At 41.4% G+C, this 9341-nt stretch overlaps 1 long non-coding RNA gene across 1 annotated transcript; it reads right to left on the minus strand.

The window, feature by feature from the left end:
- Window positions 1-4669: 4669 nt before the first annotated feature.
- Window positions 4670-5210, minus strand: LOC309366345. The gene is made up of 2 exons (XR_014166650.1): window positions 4811-5210; window positions 4670-4730 (listed from the first exon to the last, which is right to left on the minus strand). It is a non-coding gene; the product is annotated as an uncharacterized lncRNA (long non-coding RNA).
- Between the last annotated feature and the right edge of the window lie 4131 nt (window positions 5211-9341).

Raw genomic sequence — 9341 nt, forward strand, 5'->3', positions numbered from 1 at the left:
AGTATGAAAGCTCATCAAGGCCACACACTCAAAAATAGAGTGAATTTCCCCTGCCTTGGCAAATAAATTATTTATTTCATGAGTCATCTCTAAATGGTTCGCTTTTATATCAGATGATTGCCATAGCTTCTTTTAATCACTTGAACACTTTAAAAAAATTGATTAGCCCTTTGCATAATTAAGAAACCATTAAGTAGCAGCCATGCTTAGATTAAAAAATCCTTCTGATTAGTAACAGATTTGCACAACACAGACGTGCCATTTTGCAATCTGCACTCATAAACCATATTTTAGTTGGAATATTAATATGATTATATGGCTTTCCTCAGTAAATACAGAATGGGACAATAAGTAATTTTAAATTGAAATAATTGAGATTAGATTGTGGTTTAGTAATAGTGCAGGAATAGGGGAGAGACGCAGTGGTTGACATCTGCTCTGCAGAAATAGCCACTGATTCATGAAGTAATATGCAATAAAGGCATCTTCTGGGAGAGAGGAACAGAAAGAGAATCGCTATTTATCTGGCAATACCCACTCTATCTGAGTGGCATCGTCCCTGTTGACTTAGAAGAGTTGCATTTACCCGATGAACTCCAGTGGGCCTACAGGGCCTCTGTTCCTCCAAATATCTATACAGTGGTACCTTGGGTTAAGAACTTAATTCGTTCTAGAGGTATATTCTTAACCTGAAACTGTTCTTAGCTAACGGGGCCTCCTCCTGCTGCTGCATAATTTCTGTTCTCATCCTGGAGCAAAGTTCTTAACCTGAGGTACTATTTCTGGGTTAGCGGAGTCTATAGCCTGAAGCGTCTGTAACCCAAGGTACCACTGTAAACCTAAGGGAACTATCAAGCCCCAAAGAACTTATTCTGTGTTTTGCAATGTAAAAAGGGCAAATAAATCTTTTTTCATTGCAGATAATTTCTTTCTAAGATGGGATATTATAAAAACGAACAATGGAGGCAGAGTCTTTCAAAGTGTGTCTTCCCAGGGATTCAATTCCAGTGGATCATAATGTTCCCAATATTTTTGGCATGGCATAAGCGTGCTAAACTATCTCTGCACTGGTGTGTGTTTGTGTGGAGGCCTTAAGCAGCTTAAACCTTTCCATCTCACGGCTTAGTCTCTACTTTATCAAAAGTTGCCACCGCTTTAAACCTTAAATTGATGCAACTACCCCTTTCACAAACATAGGGTGATATTCACAACTAAGTTTTACTCAGGGTAGGCTCATTGAAATTAAGGGGCCTACATCATGTTCATCAATTCTACTCTGAGGTAAACCATAGTAGCTGGGTGTAGGCACAGGACAAAACCGAACAGTACTGCTAATATAAAAGTAAAACAAAGATAAAGTTGATTACAGGTTGCTATTAATATAATATACTAGAAAATGCACACTATTAATGGTTGCTTTAACAAGATACATAGGATACTTGCTCTAGTCCCCCGTCCCCCGTAATACTCTTAAACTATTACCTTTCGTAACTCTTCACTCTGGTCAGCTTCCATCTGCTGTCACTCTAGCCTTCGCTCTTCCAAAGGCTGCTGGAGTCTCCCATTCCTGTCTTGCAGACCTTCGGAGCCCTTGCCTCAAGTTATTTCATCTTACAGATTTGCTTCTCCTTCTCCTCTCAGCTTCCTCTAAGTCCCTCACTGAAACTCTTTTATCATCAAACAACCCTTTATTGTGACATCCCCCCAACCCCAGCGCTGAACCTGGCTTCATTTCCCCTCCAGCCAATCAATTTGTTTATCTGGAAACTCCATTGATCTAAAATACCGGGCCAATAGATTTGAATGACATGTCCATCAAACTACCAGTCATAAACTGACTGCTGTTTTATGCTACTGCTTTGTATATAAAAGTCAAAACCCAGTATGTGTATACCGTACGGCTAGTGCTTTCCCCCCCAAAATAATGTTTAGGGGTACTCTCATTTTCCTATTCATATTGAAATAAAGGTAAAGGTAAAGGTAAAGGTACCCCTGCCCGTACGGGCCAGTCTTGACAGACTCTGGGGTTGTGCGCCCATCTCACTTAAGAGGCCAGGGGCCAGCGCTGTCCGGAGACACTTCCGGGTCACGTGGCCAGCGTGACAAAGCTGCATCTGGCGAGCCAGAGCCGCACACGGAAACGCCATTTACCTTCCCGCTGGTAAGCGGTCCCTATTTATCTACTTGCACCCGGAGGTGCTTTCGAACTGCTAGGTTGGCAGGCGCTGGGACCGAGCAGCGGGAGCGCACCCCGCCACAGGGATTCGAACCGCCGACCTTTCGATCGGCAAGTCCTAGGCGCTGAGGCTTTAACCCACAGCACCACCTGCGTCCCTCATATTGAAATACTGCCCCTCAATGAGGCCAAACTTAGATTCACAAAATGTTTAGGGGTATGTGTACCCCTGCAGCGCCCTAGAAAAAAAGCACTGCGTACAGCCATTTTCTTAGCAGCAGTGACAGTTTGTCACTCAGCACACTGCTAGTGGCCTTGTATATTTGGTATCTTCCCTCTGGCTCTAGCAAGAGGTAAGAGACACAGCTTTCCTTCCTGTAGTTTTCATTCTCATCAGCATAGAAATCATTAAAACACTCTTATAAGGGTGAAGCTTTACCTCACAGCGATATGGTTTCTCCAGTTTTCAAAGATAGGATTTTGCAAAGCTCTCACGACTTTCATCCATTCTTTTTTCCCCTTATTCATTTTTTAGTTACCAAACTGTATTGTAAAGTTTTCTGAGACTGAAGCTTAACAAAAAAACAAAACAAAACAAAATTATTCTGTGTCACAGTCCTTTAGTCTATATTAACACCACTTTGAGTAATCCATTTCAATTTTAGAAAGGGTTCTTTCATGCTGCATGAATCATTGCAAAATCCAAGTGTTTTAAAGATGTACCTTCAGTCATGACAGCCTGAATTCTCATGCAAACTTTTCAGCTGAGAGATGAAAACATACAGATACATCCTGTTCAATTGTAGATGACCTGTGGCAACAGGCCTGACCCAGAATTTTTAAAGAACAAATCAATAGCCTTTTAAGAAGATGCAATTTATCAAACCTTAGCAGTTGTCAGGGAACTCCTGAGAATTTCCAAAAATAAACTGAAAATACAGTTAACTGTCAGGATTTCATTAAAGGGAGGGAAACCAAGCTGAAGAGAGAGAGAGAATATAGGTGAACTCCTGAAAGGAGAGGAATTAAAATCACTTCAAAAGCTCTTTTTGTGTTATAAACCATCACAGACAACTTGATGAATTTTTAAAAGAAACAAAAAATTATTTTAGCACAGAACAAAATGGAGGTGATGAGTTGGAGCAGAAGATGGGGTACTCCTTTGAGCAAGAATGGCAACAGAAGTAGAATTGCAAATTACTTTGTAGAGCTATACTTCTTCTAAGAATACTGATGGCACCTAAACTCAAGCCTACAAGTAAATAAATAAACAAACCCCCTCAACCCTCTGCCCTAACCATATTGCAGGGAAGTAATATCCATTTAAATAAATGGTGTTCCAGAAATCAATGTCATCTCTATATTTGAAGCAGCTGTTCATATATTTTCTTAATAGGCCAGTGGCATTAGGGCGGTTTATCACTGACACTTCTGCCCTCCCAAACATTCCTGGAAGATAATAACCCAAAATGGACTTTGGCAGGTCAATTTGCTTCTCCATGATTGGTTAGAGGACCCAAAATAAGAAGTGCAGTTCAAGTGAGATTAAAAGAAAAGAGAAAAAGCACCTTTGAGAACGCAATTAGTTACTTATAATGGTTTTTTTTTGTGTGTGTGTGTGTGTGTCCAGCTCTACAACCTGAGCTCTTAAAGCAACTTACAAACCTCAAAATAAAGCCATAATAAGTACCACAAAAATATAGTAGAATAATAGCTATGAAAAGCCTGGCTAAACACTCACATCTTAGCCATTTTCCCAAGGCTCAAAAAGGAGAGCTTGGCAGTCTTCCCTTGGAGCAGATTGCATAACAACAATGGATTCACCAAGAAGACCCTCACTTCAGAAAATGGCCCACTCTATGCAGAACTCATCACATTACTATGAGGCACATGGACATGATGATAGTGGAAATATGGCAAAATAATTTATGTAATGGAAGATGCCATACTTGCTTCTGCAGGTTATCCTTAGTATGAGATGAAAAAGATAAAGTACATTAATAATGATAAATAATAATAAAAAAATAAACCTTTATTGTCACTACACCACCTGTGTGCAGTGAAATTAAATGAGCCCCCCCCCCCATACACTCAGTCTTGTTCACGCTCTGTGTGCTTGTCAGAAGTCAATTACACAACTATTTTTCCCCCATTCAGCAGCCCAACAGCCCAGGGATAAAAACTGTTCTTTAACCTGTTGGTGCGGCTGACTATCCTACTGTATATCCTGCCTGAAGGTAGGAAATTAAAGAAGTGCTGGCCAGGGTGTGAGTCGTCCCTAAGAATTTTCTCTGCTCTCCTGCCTGAGGCAGCGGTCTCCAGTGATGTCATCTAGCGAACTCCAAGGACAGCCCATGATGTCATGTGCTGTATTCGCCACCCTCTGTAGGGACTTCCTGTCCGTGTCTGTCAAACCAGTGTACCACACTGTTATACAGTATGAAAGGACACTTTCTATTGTGGCCCGGTAGAAGGAGATCATCATTTTTTGTTTGACATTGTTCTTTCCCAAGACCCTGAGGAAATGGAGTCTCTGTTGGGCCTTCCTAACCACCTGGGTTGTATTGATTTTCCAAGTGAGGTCTTCACTAAGGTAAACTCCCAGGAATTTCAAGGAAGAGACTCTCTCCACACATACACTCCTGATATACAATGGGGCTAGTTCCTTTCTCTTCCTCCGAAAGTCCAACACCATCTCCTTTGTCTTACTGACATTTAGGTGCAAGTTGTTCTCTAGGCACCATGTGGAGACTTTTGGAACCTCCTCCCTATACGCTGGTTCATCTCCACCTGTAATTAGACCCATTATGGTGGTATCATCTGCAAACTTAATAATTACAGTGGATGGATCATATGAAATACAGTCATATGTATACAACGAGTACACGCATCCCTGTGGGGTGCCAGTGCTGAGCTTCAGAGAGGTAGATGTAACAGGCCCAATCCTCATTATCTGTGTGCAATCCCTCAGAAAGTCTTTAATCCAATCGCAGATGGTAGGGGAAAGGTCCAGGTCCATCAGCTTTTTAATAAGAATGTCAGGAAGGATGGTATTAAAAGCCGAGCTATAATCAATAAACAGCATTCTGACATAATTCCCCGGTCTCTCCATTAATTAGATTTAGTGACTGCAATCAAAAGCATAAGTTAATATATTTGATTTCTTCTTTTGTATTATTGCTCTGACATACCAGCTGCATTATTTGGTATCATTAATAAACTTTGCCACCTCTGTCCTCACCCCTAACAGTGGATCATTTATGGGGAAGTTAAGAAAACACACAAATCCAGCACTGTGGGAAGCCACTTGTACACCCCTCCATTGTGAGAACTTTCCATTCATCTTTATCGTCTGCTTTCTGTTCTTTAATTAGTAACTAATCTATAAGAGGATCTCTCTTCTTATCCCCTCTCTGCTAAGTCTGCTTAGGAGCCTTTGGGTGAGCGACTTTTAGTAGTTCTGGTACACAATGTCTCCTGGATCGCTTGCTATCAAGATTCTCGTTGACACTCTTAAAGACTCTAAGAGGTTAGTGAGGCAGGACATACTATGGTAGAAGCAATGATGATTTTCATCAAGACTTGTCCTCCTATGTTTTACATAGCCTTTTCCTTAAATGGTTCCTACCAATTCATATGAAACAGACATAAAACTAACTGGCAGTCATCCATCCCACCTCCAACCCCCCTTTAAAACTGATGTTACTCTGGCCACCTTCCAGACAATAAGTCTGATCTTAGGGGCAAGTTACATATCTTTGTTAAAGACCAATAATTTTACATTGGAGTTTTAATAACTTTTTGTTGGATATTGTCTGGACCTGGTGGTTATTTTTTAATCTTTCTTAGTTTCTTGATAAAACCTAGATCGTCATCTCTTGTCATCAATATTTGCCTGAATTCTAAAGACTTCTTTCCTAAAAATGTCAATTTGTGTGTCCTTGTTCCATATACCCATCAGTGAAGGCAGAAACAAAGAATCCATTCAGCTTCTCTGCATGCCCCTTAACCTTCTGCAACACACCTTTAACTCCCTTAGGCTGCAATCCTATGCGCATTTACCTAGGAGAAAGCTCCTTTGAACTCAAAGGGACTTCTGAGTTGGCATGCATAGATTGTGCTGTTAGGAACATAGGAAACTGCCCTATGGCAAGTCAGACCTTTGGTTCATTTCACCCAATATTGTCTACAATAAGGAGCAGTGACTCTCCATGGTTTCAGACCAAGGTGTTTCCAGCCCTACCTGGAGATGCCAGAGATTGAATCTAGGGCTTTATAAATACAGCATAGCCCTTCACTTCCAGTGGTACAACTGACTCCCTTATTGGTTTCTTGCTTCTGATGCATTAAAATAATCTTTTTCTTTAAAAAAGAGTGTTTTAAAATAACTTTACCTTAATATATATATATATTAAGCAAATTCCTCAAATTCTTCCTCCTCCTGTTCTTCTTTTGTATCCCTTATTGTATCCCTTTTGACAAAATCTGTGTTTCCTTCCATTCTGCTCCTTTGGGCGAGGTTCCCATGTTCTGAAGAAAACCTATTGCGTCTGATTGCTGCCATGACTCTTCTCATTAACCACATGGGTGTCCTCTTGGACATGATAGTATCTTTCCTGATAGCCCAATCAATATACTATATATGCAGGGTTGCATATTTTGATGAGGTTTCAGCATGCTTACTTTTTTATGGATTACTGACAGTGGGGCTATATAAAAGCAAGTGGCTTGAATTTACGCTATTTCTCTCCGCTAGGCAAACATGTGCCTCATGTATTCTAGACATGTAGGACGGGACACTGAGCTATAATTTACAATGTGCAGCAACAGCTGTCATGTTCTGGTTGTGGGTCAGGTGAGCAAACCTCTGTTTTAAGCATCTGCTGAATGAGTGAGTCAGATCCCCGACACTGTAATAGCAGGAAACCCACTGCTGAACCTGCAGATCCCTGTTTTGTGAGAATGCGTTCTGAATAAAATGGCCCTCAGACTTGCTAATCTGACTTGCTCATCCTGTAACATGATTCCTAGGCAAAATGTCGTCTAAAACAAAAACCACATATCTGGGTAGCTCCAGGATTCTGGCCCACATGTAATTGGTATCTCTAGGATTCTTAATTCAAAGAGAAATAGTGGGTGATGTTAAGCCTTTCTGGGAATATATCAATAGAAGCAGAAAATATCCAGCAGCTCCTTGTTTTTTCTTTGCCCAAGGTTTTTCAGGTCACTGAGAATGAAAAATCAACACTGCACATTGCTTGCTTCCATCAAAAATCCTACCATAGTAAGGAGAAATTTGAAAATGTACCAAGCAGGTTTCTTTTCTGTGTATAAACATTTATGCATATGTAAATGGGAGTGTCATTAATTCTAATTGCCAAAAGGAGATTGACACTAACTCAGATCCTCTGTCCCTATGGAGAGATAGAACCTGCTTGCTGGAGTGTAGTAGCATAGCTTGTAGGCTGTGTACAGAATCACTGATGAAGTGCTGCAGCAGCTGAATTGCGGGAATACTAGTGAGTGTTGTAGAAGGAGAAGAGAGCATTTGTTGTGCATGCTGAACAAGAATTAAAATAGGCTGCCTGTGTACGTGTGCGCGTGTACAGATATTAGCCAGGCGTAATCAGTCTGTTCAGTTTCCTTTAATATTTCACTGCAAATTGGACACAAAGGGAGGTCATTTTGGTTTGCTAATTGGCTGTTTTGCACATGATACAGCATTATTGCCTGGATTCCCCCAAACTGAGGGTAGTTTCTGCCCCTCAAGGGAGCAGCTGCACAGATGAACCACCCACACAATAAAGGTGCTAAACTGGATAAGCAAGTAATCACAGGTATTCTGCAGGCTTGGGAAGGTTATGAGAGATGGGATGATGAAACAAATATGCTGGCACAAGTTAATTTATCGCTGTGAAAGCAAATCAAGATGATTACACTATAAAGTATGCTTCCCCATTCTCCCCTTCCCGAAAACAAGGACTGGAGGTAGTTTCCTAAGCAGATAAAGATCTTGCTTTTCACACCATCTTTTTATAATATAAAAGGGGGCGAGGTAGATATATACTTTTAGTATAGATATATACTTCAATTTAAGAACTCATCTGCTGACAAGATATGATTTTCATTGCCATTTTAATGAATTTATAGGTTGAATGTGTTTAGTCAGCTGTGCAATGCAAGCCCTAGATACTGCAGACTGGAGGGGGTTAGGATGTGGTTATCTACCCCCTCCAGCTAAGCCAAGTCCATGCTAGCTCAGTGTAAATTCCGCCCTACTGCTATGTCTGCTGGAAGGCAGTGGATGGCGAATGTGCCTGCTACAGGACACATGCCTGACACAAAGCCTGCCCAAAAGGGCATGTTGGGGGCAGGAAAGAGATGCGATGTGGAGATACTCTGCTCAGTTTACAGTCCTGCTCCCACAACCTGGCGTGAGTTGCCACTAAATGAATGGTTTAATTCACAAAGCTTCAAAGAAGTCAATGGGATAGACCCAATTGCAGAACCTCAGGCCCAAGGCCATACCCACACCAGCCTGAAAGTGGTAAAGGATGCAGCATCCACCAACCAGAGCAAAGTACCCCCAGGATGTAAGCCATTCATGCTCCAACCACAGCTCACATTCTGCCTCTTGTGGCACAGCATGATGATGAATGAGCTCCTAATGCAGGGACTTTGTGCTCGGGAGGAGGGCTTAGGGCATCATGGTCAGAGCAAGCTGATTGGGTGCCTGAGGCGGCATGCATGCCCTGCGCCCAGGGACGGGGCCAGCTGCCATAAGAAATAATAATAATTTTTTTATTTATACCCCGCCCTTCCCGGTTCAGAAAACCGGGCTCAGGGCAGCTAACAACAAATTCAAATTTAAAACAATTATAATACAACATAGAACTGCATAAAATGCACAAGAAAATCATGAATAACAATAAAATTCAAAGTTTAAAAATCAGTTTGGGGAAAATCCATCCAAGAAACATTAGATAGCCACCAGGGCTAGCTGGCTTAATTAGTCCTACTTGGAGGAGGCCAGGGGAGAATTAGCTGTGGGGTCCTAGAGCGGGTAATCTTATGAGGAAAGAGAAGGGAAATAAAAGATCAGGCTGAATTAAAATTAAAGGCCAGGCGGAATAGCCCTGTCTTACAAGCCCGTCGAAAGGAGGTT

Source organism: Podarcis melisellensis, assembly GCF_964234715.1.
Source record: "Podarcis melisellensis genome assembly, chromosome: 1".
In the NCBI taxonomy this organism is placed as follows: domain Eukaryota; kingdom Metazoa; phylum Chordata; class Lepidosauria; order Squamata; family Lacertidae; genus Podarcis; species Podarcis melisellensis.